Here is a 23400-nt window from a genome sequence, read left to right as displayed (position 1 = left end):
GGGAAATATATGTTGATAGGTACATACATTAGAGAGATGTTTCTATGAATGCTTACTGCTGCTAGAAAGGGTTAATATTTATACAATGTCAAGTGAATACATACCATCTACTGGTTGATACAAGGACAAAGGATACATGTATGAGAGATGTAAAAGACAGATCTGAAGGCTACAATCAAGAAGAAATGCAAAGATCTTCTGGATCTTAGAATGGTCCATGTAAGTCAATGCATGGCAGCTCTAATAACTCTGCTTCAGACTCTGCTGTACTGTATGGATAGTAGAATTGACATACTTTCTACTTGACTTTATGTCAGCTGCCATGTTGGTGATCTATGCTCAGAGGCTATTCGGATTTCTTCTTCTTAAACCTTGTATTTGTTATTGGCAGAAATAAAATAGAGTTTTGGCATGATGCCAGGAGGCATATTCCACGGTGGATTCCGTGAGGTTTTACGGTGGATTCCGTAAACTTAGATGACCAAGGCTCATACACAAAGAGGATTCTTTGTGCGAGAAGTTGATGGGGACGCCTGTCCTTTTTGGGCGTTTCATTAATTTAGTGTGTACATGGGTGATTCCATAGCGAGTGATTCCGCAAAATGCATATTAAATTAATAAACGTTTATGAGTTTAGAGTGCGCACTCGTAATAAATTAAGGTTAGGATTTATTTCTAACCAGTTGATTTATTTATGTAGCTGAAGACTGCTAGGTATTCACTTTTGTCAGTTTAATTGTATTATTTTACTAAGGATTGTGAATGCTTCAGTTGATGTGTAGAGATAGCAGCAGTGGCGGAGGAAAGCATTGGAGTCTAGCGGGTATTCGACATTTGGACTATATTTTGATAGGCGCCACGCCTATATTTTGTTATGTCTATAGAGACATTGATTATTGATTATTATTTTGTATGCGTTTATGCGCCCGGATATGTTATTTCTATTTGGACATTGAGATTGGGCGTGCCAGACTCTATGGGCACCGTCCATTAGCTTTATTTTCCTATTTTTGTAGAAAGCAAACTCAAAAGCTAAAAGCTTGTCATATTTTTGTAAATTGGGCTATTATTGAGCATGAAGATTGGAAATATACATTAAATACATGCTTTGTGAAGCGCTCACACAAGGCATGGGGGAGATTGAACCCAATTTGTCTCTTGCCTCTTGTCGTGCATGCTTTTACATGGTTTTTTGTGCAAAAAGGTAGAGTTCATTGTTCTTGGGGACCTTTAGGGATTCACTACGTGAGCTATCTGCGACCGATCTGCGCAGCAGTGGTATCAGAGCGGAGTAGAGATCAAGAGCTTCCAATTGCTACCAATCTTGGGCGAAGGCGGAGCTCTAGGAACAAACGGGCTCTACAGACAATCTCATCGCGAACCGTCGATACAGGCAGACTTCTGGCGATCAAGAACCCCTATTTCCACTGTCAGATCGCGAAGGACGAGGCTCTGTAGGCGGAGGACCACTCATCCATCTCCTTTATCAAGTCGTGGATAAACAGAGAAAAGAGTAATTCTCATATCTTTCATTAAGCTTCAAAGCTTAAAGTTATAAGTTAATAAGCTTAGTTAGAAGCTTAAAGAAGCTTCAACCAACAATTTGTCAATCGGCGGCAAGAGGATGTGTCTGGCGGCGTCAAACTCGGCGTCAACATATCGACGTCCTAAATCCAAAAAAAATCATAAGCTTTAGTTACTAAAGCTACTAAGCCAACTAATTTCCTAAATCTTCTAAGTTCAGCAAGTCACAACTAACTCCAGGTCACACCCAAACAGTCAAGTTCAGCAAGTATCTTCAGGTCAAGTTTTGCAAGTTCTGTAAAGCGCCTAAGTTCTGCAAGTCTGCAACTCTGCAAGTCGGCTAAGTCTGCAACTCTGCAAGTCAGACTAGTCAACTGGAATCATAACTGACTAGTGCTTAAAACTCCTAGAAGACTTGTTCCTATGCAAAAACTCTGAACTGGAAAGTTGTTCGCAGCAAGCTGTTCTACCTATCTACAAGTTTGTTGAAGTACTTTCAGCAAACGGAGATAGAAATATTGCAGATTTTCAGAAAATATACAAAGAAATACCCAAAAATACATAGCCTTGTAACCCCAAATTTGAGCTACGCTCATCCCGCTAACCTGATTTTGAGTGAGAAAGGTTTGTTGAGTTTTGCAGGATGACTACCCCACATATGGATGATCCTATGGCTGAAGACGACCTACTTGAGCCTACCATGGAACAAAAGCTGGATCTAATCATGCTACAATTGGAAGAAGAGCGAAGGGCTAGGCAAGCATTGCAAGCGCAATTGACAAAACTTCAAAGAGCGTCCACTAATAAAGAAGAACCTCAAGCTGAAGATTTGATTCGACGTACCATCGACGCCACTCTTGAAGCACAAACCATTCGCAAGGAATCCAAGATAAGTAAAGGAAGTTTCAAGTTTCGCACTTTCAATGGTATAAGAGAAGGAAAGACTGTTTTATCATTCATTAGCCAGTTTGATGACTATTTCCATGAGGAAACTTATCCTGAAAAAGATAAAATCAAGTGTGTTACTAATCATCTGATAGACAGAGCATCACTTTGGTGGACTGTAGTCCGCAAGAGCATAGAATGTCCTGCTACATGGGAAGATTTCAAGAAGAAGTTCATGCAGAATTTCCTTCCACTGCAAGTTCATGAGAAGGCTATCAAGCAATGGGATTTACTTCAACAACGGGATCGTGAGCCTATTCCACAGTATACAGAGCGTTTATGGAATGCACTCTTACAGCTACGCATGCTTGAAGACGTACCAGAGACGACACATAAGCGGAAGTATATGTCAGGACTTCTTGGACATTACTACGCTAAAGTGAACATGTTCAAGCCTGCTACCCTTGAAGACGCCATCTCCTTAGCTCACGACACTGAAGATAAGTTACGCGGAAGAGATCGATGACCACAGCAATTCCAAGCCAACGGTAATTATGGATCTAAACAATTCAATTCCAATTTTAAAAGGTTTAATCCAGGTCGTTTCTCATCACCATCTTTCCGCAAGAATTGGCCTAAACCACCTGCATTACCATCCACTGTCAATCCAAATCCAAAGCCTATTCCACAAGCAAATCCAAATGTACCTAGACTCCTAGCCATTGCAAATAATGTGACCAAAGCCAAGCCAATAGTATGCTACAAGTGTCACCAGCCAGGGCATCTCGCAGCAAATTGTCATTCAAAGAAGCCATCAGCACATATCAACTACCTTGGAGCTATGGATGAAGACGAGCATGAGGATATGCCGGATTTCACTGAAGATGAGGATGATCCTTCTACTACTTCCGACACTTTACCAGGTATGCCTACTTCACATTCATTGTTGACTATGAAATGTATGGTGCATGGAAAAGAAAGAACTATCTTGCATGATGACGGTAGTACCCATGACTTTATTTCAGCAAAATTGGTAAAGGAATTGAAATTGCATACTGTACCTACGCATTATCGCATAAAAGCTGCATTTTTAGGCACTAGGTACAATGGCACACAAGAAGTACAAGATTTAGAAATTCAAATTGGTTCATATATTGAAAGAAGAAATTTCTTAGTTGTCCCATTACAGTCAAGCGACATTATTCTAGGAATGCCATGGAGACACCAGCATAATCCAAATATAGATTATTCCACGCACACAATGAATATTAATTTTCAAGGAAAATCTATTACATTATATGGTATGCATGCATCTCATATTTTTTCACTGCTTTCGCATACTCAAGCAAAACGTGCACTACGCAAGAATACTAAATCATATCTCATTTGGGTGAATGAATTGCACACAAAGGAAAATCATATGCACCCTAGGCATAAGGAATTTCTTGCATATTTTAAGGACTGTTTTGCAGAAGACCTACCACCAGGTTTACCACCTTCACGTCCAGAAGACCATAAGATTGATTTAATTCCTGGCACACAACCACCTTGCAAAGCACCATATAGGCACAATCAAATAGAGCAAAAAGAAATCCAGAGTCAAGTTGAAGAATTACTAAATAGAGGCTTAATTCGACCTAGCAGTTCCCCATTCGGAGCACCTGTACTCCTAGTCAAGAAAAAGAATAATACCTATCGTATGTGTATTGACTACCGAGCATTAAATAAGATCACTGTAAAGAATAGGTATCCCATACCTAGAGTCGATGACCTTATGGACAAACTGCAAGGATCTTCTATATTTAGTAAAATTGATCTTAAGTCTGGATATCATCAGGTGAGGCTAGATAGATCTGACATATTTAAGACCGCATTCAGGACACAGTTTGGCCATTACGAATTTTTAGTCATGCCATTTGGATTGACCAATGCACCTGCTACTTTCAGTAGAATGATGAACCGTATCTTTTTGAAATATCAGTATTGTGTGATTGTTTTCTTTGATGATATTTTGGTGTTTAGTCAAAGTTAAAAAGAGCATTATGAGCATTTATCATTAGTATTTCAATTACTGAAAGAAAATCAATTGTTTGCAAATCCTGAAAAGAGTGAATTCTTTAAGACAGAAATAGAATATTTAGGTCATATTGTATCAAAAGAAGGAATTAAAGTTGATCCTAAGAAAATTGACGCAATATTGCATTGGCCTGTTCCTAAAAATGTACATGAATTACGCTCATTCCTTGGTCTTGCTAGTTTCTATAGGAAGTTTGTACGTAATTTTTCATTACTTGCTTTACCATTAACAAAACTTCTTAAGAAAGGAATTGTTTATCAATGGACTGAAACTCAGCAGAAATCCTTTGATTTTTTGAAACGTGCATTAACTAATGCCCCTGTTCTACAATTGCCTGATTTTAACCGACCATTCTTTCTAGTTGTGACCGATGCTAGCGGATCAAGAATAGGAGCCGTATTAATGCAAGACAACCATCCAATAGCATATTCTAGTTCTAAGCTGAAACCCTCTGAGCTCAAATATTCCACTTATGACAAAGAATTATCAGCAGTTGTACAAGAGCATTAAAACAGTGGAAGCATTATTTAATGGGTTCAGAATTCATGATAAAAACTGACCAGCAAAGCATTAGACATCTACTTAACCAACCCCAAATTTCTGACCGTCATATCAAATGGGCTTCCTTCATTCAAAGTTTTCATCCTATCATTCAATACCAACCTGGAAAAGAAAATGTAGTTGCTGATGCATTGAGTAGAAGACCTGCAATTCATAATATTTCTATCATATCTTTTGATTCTTTGATTGCTATGAAAGATACATATCACCAAGATATTACTTTTCATTCTGATTGGCAAAAATTAGTTCAAAATAATTTCATTCCTATTGATTCATTATCATATAATGATGGATTTATGTTCTTTGAAAAGAGACTGTGTGTTACTATTCCATTCCGATCTTTTGTTTTAAATGAAATTCATTGTCCCCCATATCAAGGTCATAGAGGTATCATATCTACATTACGCATGTTAACTGAAGATTTTTATTGGACGCATATGGATGCAGATGTATCTAATTTCGTTTCTGAATGTTTGATTTGTCAAAGAATAAAGAGACATCATGGTAAACAGTATGGATTATTAATGCCTTTATCTATTCCATCTAAACCTTGGGAACATATATCTATGGATTTCATTATTGGTTTACCAAATACTAACTCTAACCATGACATGATTTGGACAATTGTAGATAGATTTAGTAAGCAAGCATATTTCATTGCATGTAAGAAAACTTTAACAGCATCACAAGCAGCACAGTTATTTTTGAAAACTGTTTTTACTAACCATGGATTGCCAAAAGTGATTATTTCAGATCGAGATTCTAGATTTTGTAACAATTTTTGGATTACACTGTTTGCAAATCTAGGCACAAATATTGATTTCTCATCTGCATTTCATCCAGAAACAAATGGACAAACAGAAGCCACAAATAGCACCATTTTAGATCTTTTACGTGCATACACTATCTCTAAACCTCAGACATGGGATACTCATTTGCATTTATTACAGTTTGCATATAACAATACACCACACACATCTACAAAGAAAGCACCTTTTGAAGTCATTTATGGATATAGATTATCTACACCTGTTGCATCTTTGTCTAATAGAATTCAGAGTGCTGATGATATCGCTACTATGCACAACAGTATTTTTGATGAAGTTAAGGATATGATTGCTAAAGCCCAACAATCATATACCAAACAAGCCAACAAGAAAAGACAAGCCATGAATTTCAAAGTTGATGATTATGTTTGGCTTAGAATAGAAAAGCGTAGACTGCAAAGTGTAGATAGACACCCAGTTGTCAAATTAGCTCCTAGATTCTATGGACCATTTAGAATCATTCATAAGATTAATGACAATGCCTTCAAGTTAGAATTGCCATCTCATTGGAAAATTCATAATACATTTCACATTAGTTTATTGAGACCATTTAGAGGCCAATTACCTATCCACCCTATTTATGAAAACCCACCTTTACTAGAAGAAGAAACTGAAATACTTGAACCAGAAGCCATCATAGACACTGACTACATGACCACTAGAACTGGCCGAAGGTATTCTAGATATCTAGTAAAATTTAAGAACCATCCTGTAGAGGAAGCACAATGGATGCACGCTAGAGACTTAAATGCTTTCCCCACTCTGTTAGCTCCACATTGAGCTAATAGCAATTGAGGTCAATTGCTATCCCACCTCGGGGGTATGATGCCAGGAGGCATATTCCACAGTGGATTCCGTGAGGTTTTACGGTGGATTCCGTAAACTTAGATGACCGGGGCTCATACACAAAGAGGATTCTTTGTGCGAGAAGTTGATGGGGACGCCTGTCCTTTTCGGGCATTTCATTAATTTAGTGTGTACATAGGTGATTCCATAGCGGGTGATTCCGCAAAATGCATATTAAATTAATAAACCTTTATGAGTTTAGAGTGCACACTCGTAATAAATTAAGGTTAGGATTTATTTCTAACCAGTTGATTTATTTATGTAGCTGAAGACTGCTAGGTATTCACTTTTGTCGGTTTAATTGTATTATTTTACTAACGATTGTGAATGCTTCAGTTGATGTGTAGAGATAGCAGCAGTGGCGGAGGAAAGCATTGGAGTCTAGCGGGTATTCGACATTTGGACTATATTTTGATAGGCGTCACGCCTATATTTTGTTATGTCTATAGAGACATTGATTATTGATTATTATTTTGTATGCGCTTATGCGCCCGGATATGTTATTTCTATTTGGACATTGAGATTGGGCGTGCCAGACTCTATGGGCACCGTCCATTAGCTTTATTTTCCTATTTTTGTAGAAAGCAAACTCAAAAGCTAAAAGCTTGTCATATTTTTGTAAATTGGGCTATTATTGAGCATGAAGATTGGAAATATACATTAAATACATGCTTTGTGAAGCGCTCACACAAGGCATGGGGGAGATTGAACCCAATTTGTCTCTTGCCTCTTGTCGTGCATGCTTTTACATGGTTTTTTGTGCAAAAAGGTAGAGTTCATTGTTCTTGGGGACCTTCAGGGATTCACTATGTGAGCTATCTGCGACCGATCTGCGCACCATGGCATCATTTTCTCGTCTTGCTTATTCGCCTGATTGATCTTCTATCCTGAAATTAGTCAAGGTCCTCTGTGGTCGCGACTTTGCTTTCAAAACCCTTCGACACCGTGCATGTCAAGATGGATAATCTAATTCTGAATTGTTAGAATGTAAAACATACATATTGTTGTACATATCACAAGAAAATAAAGATGCAAATCTCATTATAAATTGTTGAGGGTTTAGGATTTAGTAGTCTCATTTTCTTTGATTGGCATTCCTTCATAAAGTGGATACATTATTTGTCCTAGGTAACATGTGAGAGGGTTTAGGGTTTAGGTTTTAGTGTTTCGAGGTTTAAGCTTTAGTATTTAGGATTTTGGGCTTAGTTTAGGATTTAGGAGTCTAGTATTTAGCATTTAGTATTTAGTGTTCACACAAGGAGCTTATAAAAGAATCCTACATAGGAAAACTCCTGGAATGTAAGAAACTCTCTAGTATTTCCTAGGTAGCTACATAAGTGTTTTCTACATATAGCTAGGAAATTACATTTCCCCCATCTCATAGTAGGGATCCTAGGTATCAATATATGAATCTCCCACATATAAATAGGGAGTTTTATTCCACACATCTTAAACTAGGTAGTATCTATGGGTCATATAACGAGGGAATCTAGTTCCCCATATACCATCACAAGGAATTACAAGTCACACAACTCGAGAATTCAATTCCCTATATCCCATGATAGAGAATTACAAGTAGCCATACCAAGATATACTTTGTGGAAAATGGTTACCAAACAAATTAGGGTTAAACTAATAGCCACTCAATCCCATGCTAGCTACACATTCTCAAAAATAATCCATGTTAATTTTCTAATAGATTGATGATTGGTTAGAAACTAATTTTATAGTGGGGTCTTGTTTATATGAGTAATGTTTTTGCATGAGTAATTATAGGTACAAAAGGTCATCCATGCCGGAACGTGTATTGCATAACTTCAAAAAGAATCGCGGCTAGTATCATGAAAACAAAACTTGAACCCTCAATTTGTATATTGGAACGATTAGATTGAAACAATGGTAACAATCTCAAGTCATGAAGTGATCACATTAGTAACAATAATGTGTATTATTTTAAGTCAACTTAGTACTCTTTAGTGAATGAAAAATTAATTTCATTTTCTACACATTTTATTGTTTTTCCATATAGGTCCTCAAAGATTTTGTAATGTATTACATAATGAATGTAAATTTGCTACTACAATAAACCCATATACGCTATGTCTCACATAAACCCAGATCACTAAGGTTGCATTTAGCTTTAGCTAGCAAGCTCTCAAAAGAAATCAAGAATCCAAACCTATATATAATCCAAAAGCCATGGACCCCTTTATAAAGCAAGGCCCCATAAGCTAGCCCTAGCACCATATCCTAATTTCCTAAGATATCCCTAGGCCTAAAACCTATTGAGTACATCATCATGGCTGGAACTTCCATTCAATATCAACTCTAACGGCCCATTTTGTTCAAGGTTGGAACCTCATATGTCTTAATACTACAAGGGAAAATAATATTAATATAATATCCTTACGTATCATGCAATGTGATAGCACATCAAGATTTTGAGAAGTTGAGAGCATGCTTTGAAAGAAGCATTAGTCATACCATGCCTCGATAAATGGAGATATGCCACATCCTAAGGGCCACAAACCACCCCCATTAGTTGGGATGAAACTCCCTAAAACTAAGATGGATACACTAGTCTATTTTATTTATTTCATGCTCAACTGGTATGGCATTACTTCTCATCATTTCTTAAATGAAATTTTGTGGAATCCTTATTCTTACTACTCTAAAATTTATTTGGTAATTGATCAATGATTCAATTTTGACCAAGTTTTAACCTAGTTTTATACTTATAAAAACTAGGAACCAATTATAGTGTGCCATTTGTGCATCTTCTTCCATACCTTTCTAATCCATGTGCATTGCCAAAAGAGATAAAAAGAATCATGTCTTTCAACCTTGCATAAATAATAATGTCCTACAATAAGAATCAACATACTATGCCTATGAGTATGGGAAATTTTCAAATAAGTAGCTTACAAAAAAAAATATTAAACTTACAAAAAGCTATGGTATTCCATGTTGCTAAGATTTAAACTTTTGCAATTTCTCACATAGATAAGTTCCTTGTGCTTACCCAAATCATGTAAGAGTTTACGGACACATTGCCTACCTTGCCTAGGCTCAAACTTAACTCATACTAAATCATTTTGAATATAAAGGTATTCCATAAGAAAATGTTATAAATATCAAATCCCCAAGGCAGATGTGTTAGTTTCTCAAGGCGCATGCATTTAGTTCATTTTCTTTTATGTTTGGGAGTACCAATTAATTAACTCCAAAAGTAGAGAATTAATTTATTATAATTCCATAGGTTTTACCTACATTGTAAATAGTATTAGTGGAGGAAAAGTAGAAAGGAACTTAATAATGGTGGGGATCACACAATAGTTATCCCAAAGTGAGCCACCAAGAACACTCACAACAAGTTATGATCCAAGACTGACGCACCAACTAAGAGTGACTGAATAATGACTTTAGTACACAATGTCGGGTTCCAACAGTAAGAGACTAAAATGGTAAGAGTTTTTCAAAATTCAAAGAATACTCTCACACAATTCTAAACCATGAATACTCACAATAAGTTGGACCCAAGAGTGAAGAACCAACCAAGAGTGAGTAAACAAATGATTTGAGCACATAATGTGCCATGATCCAAACAAGTTTTCCTTTGTCTATGTTGCAAGTGAGATTATACTAAAGAGGAGGAGACTCAAGAGTACAAGTCTCAAGAGGATAAGGTATAACAAGAGAGTCTCCAATGAAACCACAATAGCACTTTATACAACACCATACACACACCCTCTTGATACTCAATAAATGGTATAGTAACAAGAGATTGCAATGTTAGAAAGTAGTCAAGAAGATGCTAGAACCATGGATGCTTGAGTTCTATACATAGACTAGATGTTTCTCAAAGACAACAAGACCCCTCGAGTAGGAAGCATGGGATAAGGAAATAACTCCCCATATGTGGTCGCTCATTATCAATGCCCACAATAGTCTAAGTAAGATTTTCTCAAAGCTCCAAGAAGACCATCCAATAGTTCTAGATCATGGACACTCACAATAAACTTGGGATCCGTGTGAGTAAATGATGATTTTAGCACACAATGTGCAGGGTGCTAGACTACAATGGAATGAGGCTTGAGAGGACCAGACTCAAGAGGATGAGATGAAGGAGGACAAGACTCAAGAGATATGATATAATAAGAGGTTCATGAGAGAAACCACAATAGCACTTTATAGAGTTGCATACATACTTCTTATGCACCCTATTGAGAATCAATAAGTTCTATAGTAACAAGGGATTAAAATGGTACAAAGAGGTTAATAAGATGTTAGACCCATGGATGCTCAAGTCCTATACTTAAACTAGATGTCCCTTCAAGAAAACACAAAGAAGACTCCTCAAGTACAAAGCAAGGGATAAATAAACAACTCCCCACATGTGGTAGCTCACCAATGTCCATGATAGTCCAAGTGAGATTTTCTCAAAGCTCCAAGAAAACTGTCCAATAGTTCTAGACCATTGGAATCACTATACCACTACAATGCTCATCCTTCATCACCAATGCTAGGACAAGAGTATGGTATTCTTTTCCTTTAGTGGAAATTTTTATTGTGGCATAGTGCAAAATCATAGATGTTTCTACAATAATATGGTAGTCTTTTCCTTTAGTAGAAATTTTTATTCTGGCATAGTGCAAAATTATAGATGTTTCTACAAAGTCCATGAACTCTTCAAGTTTGTTCATGGGTACCAAAAATTAGATTTGCCATGGATTATATGTGAATTTCTATTTACACATCTCTCTCCCCCATGAATTTGGTTGGATAATTATATATTAGAAGAGGAAAAAACATTTGGATTGATGGACAAGGGGGCTAGGGTTTTGGTGGAGCAACTAGATCTGAGAGGCATGGGTTTAGAGTTTTGGTGGAAGCAAGGCTTTAGGATAGGGTTAGCATTTTAGGGGCTAAGGGGTTAACTTCTTACAGTTTGGTGGCATTTGGTGGCATGAGGAATAGGGGCATTAAGACTCAGGGGAATCGATCTTCTTAGGTGGGGAGTTAACTTTGATGGAGTGTGCACACACATACATCGACACATACACATGCACACATACACAGAGCAATTCCCTTTAATATCCTCTCTCTAATCCCCTCAAATATCTTGTGATGGCGTTCCAATTACTTTCTACTTCTATGGAGGCTCATGGATGACTTGTCAATCCTTCTCTTTTTTTCTCAAAAGTTATGCTACCTTTGCTACATTCAAAGGTCCTATTGTCTTATTCTGAGAGAGATAATTGGGGAGAGCGAGGGAGAGAGCTATAAATACTTCTATTTGAAATTTAGGTTTAGGGAGCCTTGGTAAATCCAAGGAGATTCAAATTATATGTAAGCTACTGGAGAGATTGAACTGTATTACAAATACATAAATGGAGTGTAGTGGTTCTCAATCTAGGAAAATTTGGATAGTAGTATAAGGCCTAGCATGGACGTCTATATACCATGTTAGAAGTGGGTGCAACAATGAAAGTGTAGAAGATTGTTGTAATGGACTACATAATAGCATTCCTTATCATAGCATTAGCATAGCAAGTAGGCTTGCCAAATACCATGGAATACTTTGCTTAGAAGCTATAATCAAGTGTAGAGTGATATGTATGTTACAACTTGTGATATTACACATGTGCTCCTATATGTGCATTCTCTTCATATCATAGGCAGACACTTCATTAACATTGAGTCCGTTGTGCTCATATGGTGGTTTTGCATTAAATGTTGTTGGATGCAAAAATTATCCAAGAAAGTGAGATTGAAGGTGTCACTATTCCTGCCTCTTTGACCCACTCATCAATCATGAATTATATGAAACAAAAGTCATATGATATCTTTCATGTATTCACAACCATAGCTATGTCAACTACATGTGACTCATCTCTAAAGGGAATTCAAGAGATGGTTCACATTGGCCTTGCAATATTTACTTCTTTAATAGAGCAACCTACAGAGGTTTCACAATTGTCTAGACATTGTTTTCATAGAGGGGTGTGTGGTTGGCTTGTCCTACCAAGAAATCATCTAAATCTATTGACATTTGGATATTTTGGATTCTTTGTCTTGGATGTACAACACAGTTTACATGTAATACATGCAGAGTTTGAATCATTGAGCTTTGTCTTTATCTTGTGTAAAGATTTTGGCAAACTTGGCACAAGGTTTCATGATTGATTCATGATGTATGGACATATCTTGAAGAGAAGTTGATTTCCAGCATTCTTGGGATTCATTAGAATCTCTTGCCTATTCTTTTTCTTCTCTTATGTCTCCTATTCTCTACTTCCTTCTCTCTCAAATACCTGGTGGATACAACCTTTTGACTAAAACCCCTTCTACAATGTTGCATGAGCTATTTTAAAGTATAGTCTGATGGTTTGCCCATTGTGACTCCAAGAAAATGGAGCTTCCCATACTTAGGTAACTATTCCACCTCTGTTTATATACATAGAGGGCAAGTGGAATGTTGTGGCCCCCACAACTCTCCTATATTCAAGGGAGGATTGGCCCCAAGATGTGTCCTCTTGATTTGTAAGGCATAATGAAATATAGTTCGCTCTTTGTATCTTTTCTTATCTAGGAGATTTATTATTTTCTCACACAACCTTTCTTGAAGATAGCCACTCTAACTTATGGCAAAGGAACCTCTTTCACTCAACATAGATCAATAATTTGGCAGACGAGTACCATGCATCTAAAAGATTTTCTTTGATACCATGCTTCATCCATATGCAATGTCATGCCCTAGTGTGCTCAAAGATTTTTGACCAATTGTTAACCACGTGTTTTGCATAGACATTCTTTTCATGCTTTCCCCTAGCATAGTGTAGAATAATTGAGGAGACAGAACTGTGCTAACCCGTGCTTCCACTCCTTTAGATATTGAACATAACCTAAATGATGCACTTTAGTTATCTATTTTTCATGAAATAAAACTTTGCATTTCAACCTCAAGGCCCATTGATTCATTATGTCACGTTCTTTATGTTATATGATATTTTTCCATAGAACCACCCCCTAAACGGGCACTTTAATATGCAATGCATGTAGACTAAGACTAAACCTCATGCCCCATAGCCCACCATACATCTGAGTGTATTTTACTATTTTTTTCTATTTTTATAGATTTAAAAATCATTTTTTCTTATTTTTGTGCTATTTTTCTCAATTATTTCTATTATAAATACTCATTATTTTGTAAATTTTATTACACACCAACAAATTCTAACAATGGCAATCATCATATACTATTTCATCCACATATAATATTTCTTTCTACTATTTTTTTAAAATATTATCAAAACTACTTATTTTTGTGTGTTTTTTAATTTTTGATAATTACTTTCTCATTAATGTGATATCAGATTGTGCATTTTCTTTATGACCGAATTTAAACACGTCACATGCTATGTTGATATCAAATTTCATGCCATAGGCACATCATTTCCATGATTGAACATAAAAATGAACCAACTTTTCATGAAAAACAAGACTTATTGAGATTTCTCGTCTTTTATATTTTTATAATTGCATATATAGACAATAAATTGGTCTAAATTTAGGGTCTACTCAGTGTTCGTCATCGCATCTTAGCATTAGTCTCATCTCATCTTCATCTACCGGTCTGCCATCTCTCATCTCAACCTTCTCTTGATGATTCCCACAAGAATAACCCACAAGAGAAGAGACAAAGAGGAGAGAGAAAGTGTAGAAATGGGTATTTTTTATCAAGCCACCATTTGTGGAGTCGGATGCAAGGATGGAGAGTGAAAAAATGAGGAAGAATCATGCTGCCATCGATTGGAATGGGTATTTTGATGCTCCATATCTCTCTCACCCCCCTTCTTCCCCTTCACATCAATCCACCTCCCCCCCCCACTTACTCCAAACCCCTTTCCCATTTGGCCATTTCTATGCTTTCCGCTACTAGGGCACCAATAACTTCCACATTTGACATCAGAATGGTGACTTGAAAAATTTTGTATGTTTGTCTTAGACTCCTGCATTGCTTGGCACTTGTCATTGTTGGTTTCGCTACTCCAAAAATTTTATAAAAACTCAAATCCAGTGCGGTGTCGTGATGCTGCATGTCTACCACTGTAAACATGAGGATGGAATTTTGTGCCAAGTTTTTGGACTCTTAAGTCACTGTAATATATCAGTTTATTTTTCGTTGCATGTTTCTTCTGTGTTTGCATTTGCATGACGCACAAGCACATGCAGTTAGGCTAGGCACAAATTCCTCAATGCATTCATATTTTTTGTGTGGAACATCGCTTGATTGATTGCAAATCATGGACTCAAATTTGCAAACCGCATGAGTGAAGGCCACAAATTTCTTTTCCAAAGCATGATCTTTGATAGAGAATATTGCATGGAGAAACAAATTCATATGAAGAAATCCGATTTTGAAAACTCAGAAGAGTCATGCATGTCAAGTTTTCAAGCCTACAAGAAGCATATGAAGGGTTTGATAAGCTGACAAGACGAAGCATTGCAAGCATTGCATCAAAGGGCATAATGATCATGATCATTGAATTGGTTATATGTATACTCACTTGGTCACAATTTATGAGATGCAAAAATAATCCAAGGAAGAGAATGATCCAAATTTATACAAATTCCCCTCTTGACTATGCTAAATGATCATCTAGTTTCTGATTTGACTAGACATAATACTGAGGGCCAAATTTGTTGACCAACAACAGATTTGTCAATCGTCCAATGATCTTCTATTCCTTTCACGATTAAAGAAAAGTGTGATCACAAGAAAAGATCATGCGAATGTTTCAAATCAACTCTAAGCTAACTATGCAAATGGAAGAGCATAAGAACTAAAGATTGTGACTTTGGAAGAGAGGAGGAGCATGTCAAGGTGGCCTACGTTGATGAATAAGAATGTAATCTCTCACATATACGAGGGAAAATTTATGAATGCTTTTTGCTTTCAATTTGGAGCCAAATGATAAATTGGTGGAAGCTTTTCCGAAGCTTTTCTAAGCTGCAGCTTTTGTTGCTGCGCTGACAAAGATCAATGGCATTGATTATTTAAGAGGGTGGAGTATGTTGATGGTGGAGGGGGGAGACGATGAAGTGAAAGGGTAGGAATAAAGCTGTTGTTGCAGAGGGAATGAATGAAGAAGACAAAGAGGTGGTACGCAAAACGACACAAAGAAGCCGAAGGGTGGGTAAGCACGGCCGAAAGATGAATGATGAAGCTCACAAACGAATCCGACAATGAAGAATGCAATAGAGAAGGATGGCAATGCAAAAAGGTGACGATGGTAGAAACAAGAGGAAGGTGAAAAAGGAATCGGACAGAGTGGAGCAAAAAAGAAACGAGGAAGGCAATGAGATGTTTACTTCTAATCGTGATTGCTATACCCACTACCATCGAAGGAAATTCAACAGTCGACTTTTGATTTTTTTTGTGATGTTGATCTCACTGACTGACTTCAACAAATATCTGGCCAAAAAGGAGGCAACATAGATTAGGTATGAATTGACAAACTAGCCTATATGTTTAACAACTTCACAGTGTTCAGGGTGACGAGAAAGCGGTGACAAAGGAGCGAATCCCGGCATCAAAGAGCTCGGAGAAGCACACAGAAGGGGTCTCGCAGTCAAGGCCATTGTAATGGCAAAGAAGAAGTCTCAATCGACAGCAACTCGAGGGAGAGAAGTCGCAGAAGAGAGCATCGACGAGGGAGGAGGGTGACGGAGGACGAGGACGAGATGAAAGATGACGTTGAATCTACGGAGATCGGATTCTATGTGATGCTACTGTGACGAAGGAGTGCCGAGACTGGAAGCTACAGAAGGCCGGCGGAATTAGTAAGATGACGGCAATATTGGTCAATAAAGGGCCAAAATGTGTGTCTGCTAATGGTCGTTGCTGTGCCTTTGGTGTGAGCTGATATTACTGTTTATAGCCATGGTGTACTTTGGTATAAATTTTCTCATCCATGACCATGAAAATGGTATAGCCTCCGATAAATTGTGCCCTTCCACTCATTGCCGATTTGGTCAGAGTGATAAATTCCACATTGTGTTACCTTGAATGTAATAACACTTGAACCAATAGTCCTGCGGATGAAGAGAAATGAGGAAAAAAGATCAGTGCTTACATGCACAGCTATCCAAGAATGGAGACCACGGCCATGATCAATGGTCATGAGAAGTAATTGTCCTCTATGGCTTATTTTCTCATTAAGTCATCGACAGTTTTGTCAAAAAGTCACCTGGCTTTTCTATAAAAGCTCAAGCAAAACATCACTCACCTATTCAGATCTTCATGGCCACAAGGATTGACAACAAGAATAAGGCATCAACAAGTTCATTTCATTCACCAAAGCATGCTTCAATCAAAGCATATCAATTTGTTCCCACATACTCATCGCATGTCAACTTACAATTGTGTAAACCTCTATCCATACTTTCTCTATAAAACCTCTTCTCTTCTTCATTCTGTGAGTGGATCTCTTACCTTGGAAGTTTATTTCTTTGTATCTTGTTCCCAAATACAAAGCAAGTTTGAAACGTATCCTTGAACACTAATGTATTTGAATCTTCTACTCCATCTAAATGCCTTTAAATTGAGTTTTCTTTATCATCCTTTCCTCCCATCTTGCTAAGCATCCCTATGGCGAGTGATGTCACGAACTCCGTGCGCGAATTTTGTGTGACACCTGGTGATCCGGATGTGAAAGCATCACTTCTGATTGTCGAGATGGGAGACTCTTAGAATACTTCACCCAATTTATCATCAAGTGCTTCTTCCTTTTCGACTGATGAGATGAAGAATTTATTGCAAACTCTTTCTTCAGCCATTATAATGCTGAATCAGCAGATGCAGTTATCTATGCTACAGCAGCAACAGCTACGCCAACAATAATTGGATCAACAACGAATGCTACATCAAGAACAAGAGCATACACATGGAGCAACCAAAGCAATTGAGGTCGTGGTAAGTGAACACAAATTATTTGATGGACGAAACGTTTCAGCTTATCTTAAAACATTTGAAAGCCAGATGTGCTTCTTTGGAGTTCCTACCAACTGGAGCAACTATTTCTTATGACTTGTATGCATGCTTTGCAGGTTAGAGTGATAATTTATTTGTGCAAGATTAAAATTCAAATGTCTTCAAGAAGGTGCTCAAAGATGAATATTTCCTAGAGGATTATGGTATTACTACTCGGAAGACATTCAGAGAGTGGGTCTATCAGCCCAACAAAGGACTTGTTGCTTCCGAGTTATTGTGCGAATTTGAAGATCGTTACAACCAGTTGGATGCACTTGAGCAAAGAGCCCTAAACTCGGAGAAGGTGGAGTTATGTAACGTGTCCACTAGAATCCTCTAGGACACGTCTTGGCAGTCCATCGGAAAGGCTATCTAGAGAACTCCACCCGGCACTCCCATGGAATGTTACGGGTTTTGCAATCTAGGTCTCCCCGCGTCTGCCACGTAGCGGAAGTGTCCTGGCCGTTTCCCACCTAGGATCGACCGGAATTAAGGTTTTTCCTGTTTGGTCGTTAACTAGCAGCAACTAGCGTCAGACCCGAGCGAACTACTTTACGCAGAAACGCCAGGTCCGAAGCGGATTCATGCTGCACTTGGTTCAAGGAGAATGGGAAACGAGAGGGATGCAAGGCTCGACCTCTCTTCCATAAGGCATAATCCCATTCCGTTCCCCTAAAACAGCGTGAATCGGGTAATAGGTAATTCTAAGTCATCGTTCTTGTTATTTGTTTCGGCGATGATGATCATCCCTCTGTTCGTCGAAGATTTTGAGAAAAGTTCCCGGCTAACCGGGACCACCCATCCATAGGACGGACCCATGGTCCATCCTCCGCACTTTCCTCGGTTTGTTTTAGTTATGTAATTACCTACCACATTAATTTGACATATAACAAATAGCTTCTTTGATTAGCCCTCTTAAGCACTGGTTCCTTCACGTAATCTTATCACAGGACATAAAGAAAACAATGTCAAACAACTTCTTTATTATCATTTTATCCTTTTATCTTTGAAATACAAGGAGTTCCGCCCGTAGGCTTGATCATAATCCGCCCGAAGGCTATCCAGTAATCCACCAGGGATCACTATTCCAAGCTTCTGCCCGTAGACTAGTATGCGGGCCTCGAGATCCAATCCCGAGTCACGTTAGCCTCTTGTGCAGGGCCCGGAAGGCGAGGGATTTACGGCCAGAGCCCCCCCTGGCACCCAAGCGTCCTCCTGCTCCAAGTAGAACTCAACGGAGAGACCTCTCACGGCGGGTTCGGTCCACGTTCCCGGCGCGGTCAACAACCCCCTTGGTTAGGGTCAGGCAGGCAGTCGGGGGTAACTGAAGCTGCCTCTCCCTTCAGGCCTGCAACCTGAAGTATTTAGATATCGTTTCATCCTTTAGTTCATTGAGCAAACAATGCAAACAGTGCTTTCTAAACTGTTACAAGCACAATCAATTCCAGTGGTCGTTTTAGCTGGCAAACTGTTAAGGAGTGACTCCTTTTCTCCGAATGCAACCCGCATTCGATCCGGAATCAATTGCAACTTGGCACGATTCCTATCGTCCTTGGGCTAGGGTCATACCCTGTCAATACTTTAGGTTTGGTTTATGGTAAACTCCGGCGACCATGTCGCTTTAGTTTATTGATTAATCATTTGCGTCCAAGCAAATGCCTAGCTTCCCTTAACTTGACAAAGTTTCCCTAATGAGGATAGAGTAAAAGGACGACTACCCTTTTCCCCTTGCGAGTTTAAACTGGCACAAGAACCTGCCAACCTTAATCCACGGAATGGCAAAACTTCTTACGATCAAACCGCAAAGCTAAGTGACGTTGCAATTTATTGCACAAGTGTCGCCTCCATTCTAAGAGATCATTTCACCTAATGAATGGCGTATTCAGGTCACGGAATTAACTTCAGACGAGAGGGAGGGTTTAGGTTGTCTTTTTACCCACCCCATCCTTAATTTCACTAAATCGACAATGTTTAGTCCTAGGGTTCCAACTCAATTCGAGTTTCATCATTTTAAATGCTTGGTCCTTAAGGTAGAAATCCTAGATTATTGTTTACATGAGCATCCAATTAGCTTAACATTTTGGGAATATGGTTAGGACTATTGGGTTTGAAGGTTTCGACTTAACGTCAATTGGGAAACTTGGCCGAATCCTTAACGTGCTAATCCCTAGTTAGTGTTTGGGGTATCTATCGTATTGATTGAACCATACCCATGTGAATCCTTTGTGACTAGGTGATTTGGGTAATTCACTATGCTTGTCTCGCGACAAGGATGAATCCTTCCTAGAGATAATAAAGTAGATCTAAAGGAGGAAAAATAGTTGCAACTACCACAATACATGTAAACATGTGATTCATCGCCTCTACGCATCACATGGTTCACAATGACTCTATCTTTCCTTGGTATTGTAAAAAATGCATGATAATCTGGGTACTAACTTTCCTAGGACCTACTAGGACTTACATCAAATAATCATGCCTACAACCTTGTTGTCTACACTTTAGAATCTCGTGCTTTGATAAACCATGCGACCTTTCCTAAATACGGCTCCTGATGAATGAAATTTCTGCATGATGACTATGCAACACGCAACTTTCCCCTAGCTACAATGTAGTTAATGAAGTTCATACCAAACTAAAGCTAGTGTTAACTTATTCCATGTTACATGCTACTTGCAAGTCCATAAGATCATTATCGTACTCTTCTATTTCTTTTCGAGTAATATCTTATGGGTGTTAACTTTTCCTCACGAATCATTACAAGGAAGATGTTGCCTAAAATGCGGCACGCGCTTATTCCTACCATGTCTAGTAACCAATGCACTTATCAACTTCATTTCTTTGCCCTAAGTAATATATGTTTAGACTCATTACTTTGATAATGTTCCAAAATAGCAACATGTAGCTAGTCTTCTAAGGCGGACAACTCTCGAAATGCAACCGTTTCAATTTCATGACATGCATCAACCTTATCTAATGTTTAAAGAGATAATTTATCAAATGTATTTTTAACGCTGCCACAATGCAAAAAATAAGCGTAAAATGCGTTCTTCCTTATGGAATTAAGCACACCTAAACATTTCTTTATGCGAGAATAAACTCGAAAAAAACCTGGACTTGTGGGCTCGGGGAGATATCCACTTGTATGCTTGGAGATGAACCTCCCGCAGTCGTGCCTTGCAACTTCTTGGGAGCCATTGTAGTCGTGGTTACGGACTCCTTTACCCTCGCTTTTCGAGACGGCTAGGGGATCGCTATCTTCTCCTTGCGTGGGAATAGGTATTTCCCTAACCGGATTCAAAACCGCGAAGTCGCGTAGGATCAAGGCCTATGGCCTTAATCCTTAGAAGCTTCTTAAGAAGCTTCTAAGAAGCTTCTGGCCTGCGGCAACGTCGGGGGGGGTTCGTCGTGAAGAGGGCGGGGATGGCGGACCGTGGCAGTCTGGCGGCTGGCGGACTGGGGCGGCAACGCGGCGGCCTCCCTCTGCGTGGCGACGACGGCAGCCTGGTCTCCTCCTTTCCCCGAACGGCAGCAGCAGGGTCCTCTCCTTCCTCTCACAGCCCGTCCTCTCTTCTTTTTTCTTCTCTTCCTAACGGGAGTTCATATAGGCAAGGGGGGAGGGAAGGGAAGCTCCACCACGTGGAGGACTCATGCCATTCCCTCCTCATGCATTCCCGATTCACTCTTCCTTGGCCATTCCTCCCCACACTCCCTCTCCTCTAGCCATGCATCGGCTGGGGGAAGGGATAAAAAAATTTGCCTAAAAATTTATCCAGTTGCCTCTTCAAAAAAGGGTGTTTCCTCGCGGCTTTTGCGGTCTTCAACCCCAGCCTCTAATTTACACTGTGGAGGCCTCATTTTTGAGCGTGCATGGTATGGATTAAGCTACCAATAATACGATGTAGGGGATAACCTTGCACAGGATTTACACGACGTGCGGGAAGTCAATATTTACGGTACGCAGTGTGCGGAAATATTACAAGTTATTCTTGCAGGTGTCTGCTCCTGCACTATGAGACGAGTTGGGAGAGCTTCTTGAAGATTGTATGCAGCCTATGGGATTGAAGATGGATTGGCAAGATGTTGTTGATGCGGTTTCCACATTCACAAAGAGGTGGAAATGGAAGGCTCGCTTACAAAACGGTATGCAAACACCTCTAACGATGTCTTCTCCGACCTCCACTTCTCCTAATTCTCCTTCCACTTCTTCTCCGACCTCTCATCCCATGTCTATGCCTACTTCTATGCCTATGCCTATGCCTATTCCTATGGCAGTTATTAGACCATTTGCTAAACCAACTGTCGAAGACATGGTGGAAGAAATTTCAAAGAACTTGAAAGATCTACAAATAAAAATGGCCAGAAGAGATCTACAGCCACCTAACCCAGTCCCAAATTCTGTTCCATCCTCTTCTGCTCCTATGAATTCTTCCAAAAACAATCGTGTTCGCTGTTGCATATGGTGTGATAATCTAGACCATGAGCGTAAGGACTGTCAAGACTATGAAGAGGCGAAAAGACTGAAGTTGGTGGTTTGGTAGGACAGGATGATATGTCTTGGAGATACAGAGAAACCACTTAAAATAAATTTTGACAAAGGAGGTATGAAGAAATTATTGGAGGAATCTCTCTTACATTCTTCTTATGTGAAGCAAGAGGCAGCAAGAGAAGCTGCTGCTTATGGTCTTCAACTGGAGCAATTACCAAAAGATAAGTCTCCTTTATGGTCATATGCATTGCATGCAGAAAAGAAAGGTAAAGCTTAATCATCCAAACTTTCATTCATAGGAGATGCCATTAGAAAAGGGACTAGATAAAATGATCACGTAGATATCTTCTCTATCTATGCTTATATTGCAAAATCTCAAGAATTTGAAGCACTTGTTGAAGAAAAGTGCAAAAGAGATAATGATCAATCTGAAGGATAAAAAAAGGCAACTAGGAGAATTGAACCGATTCTTCAACCTTCTTCTTCAAGACCGGAGCAAAGTATGGCTGATGTACAGAAACCAAAAGTACAAGAAGATCAAAAGGCCCCAAAGATAAAGGATTCAAGCCGAAGAAGCAACCTGGACTCAAGCTACTATCCGACATTGAGACATCCACAGACTTGAAAAATGTACTTGAGGATGGAATTCTTAATTGGAAAATTAAATTTGCACTTGGAGAAGTTTTGGGGATTTCAGAAAGGGAGTTTCATGATGTTATTATTGACATCATAAAAAAAGCACCAAATTATTGAAGAGCCAACACAGGATATGATCCATCGAGAGGCTTTAGCTATTGCCGAGGCTATTATCTATGGATTACAGATTGAGGAGGTTGATTGTGAAGAAGAGACCATTGAGGAGCCGACAGATGGAGCTCTATGTATGCAGTCTAAAAAGTCTCTTCATCCTTTACTGCAGCCCATACAATATTATGAGAGCGATGATGCGCCTAGATTGGTGCCTCGTAGCCATTTTTCTCGAAGTCACTAGGGGATCGTGCGACTACAGAAACTATCATCAAGCTTGGTGAGATTGAGACTCCTTGTGTTGCTCTTTTGGATCATGGTTTTGAGATTAATGTAATTGTGCGAGGTTTATATGAAGCTCATAGATGGCCAGTTGATGTTGATCATGGTTGGTGCATGCGTGCGGCCA

The sequence above is a fragment of the Lygodium microphyllum genome, chromosome 10, assembly GCF_053477565.2.
Source record: "Lygodium microphyllum isolate KBCC chromosome 10, Lygodium_microphyllum_v1.1.10, whole genome shotgun sequence".
NCBI classification, from domain to species: domain Eukaryota; kingdom Viridiplantae; phylum Streptophyta; class Polypodiopsida; order Schizaeales; family Lygodiaceae; genus Lygodium; species Lygodium microphyllum.
The sequence above is the reverse complement of the archived record's forward strand: the minus strand, read 5'-3'. Positions refer to the sequence as shown.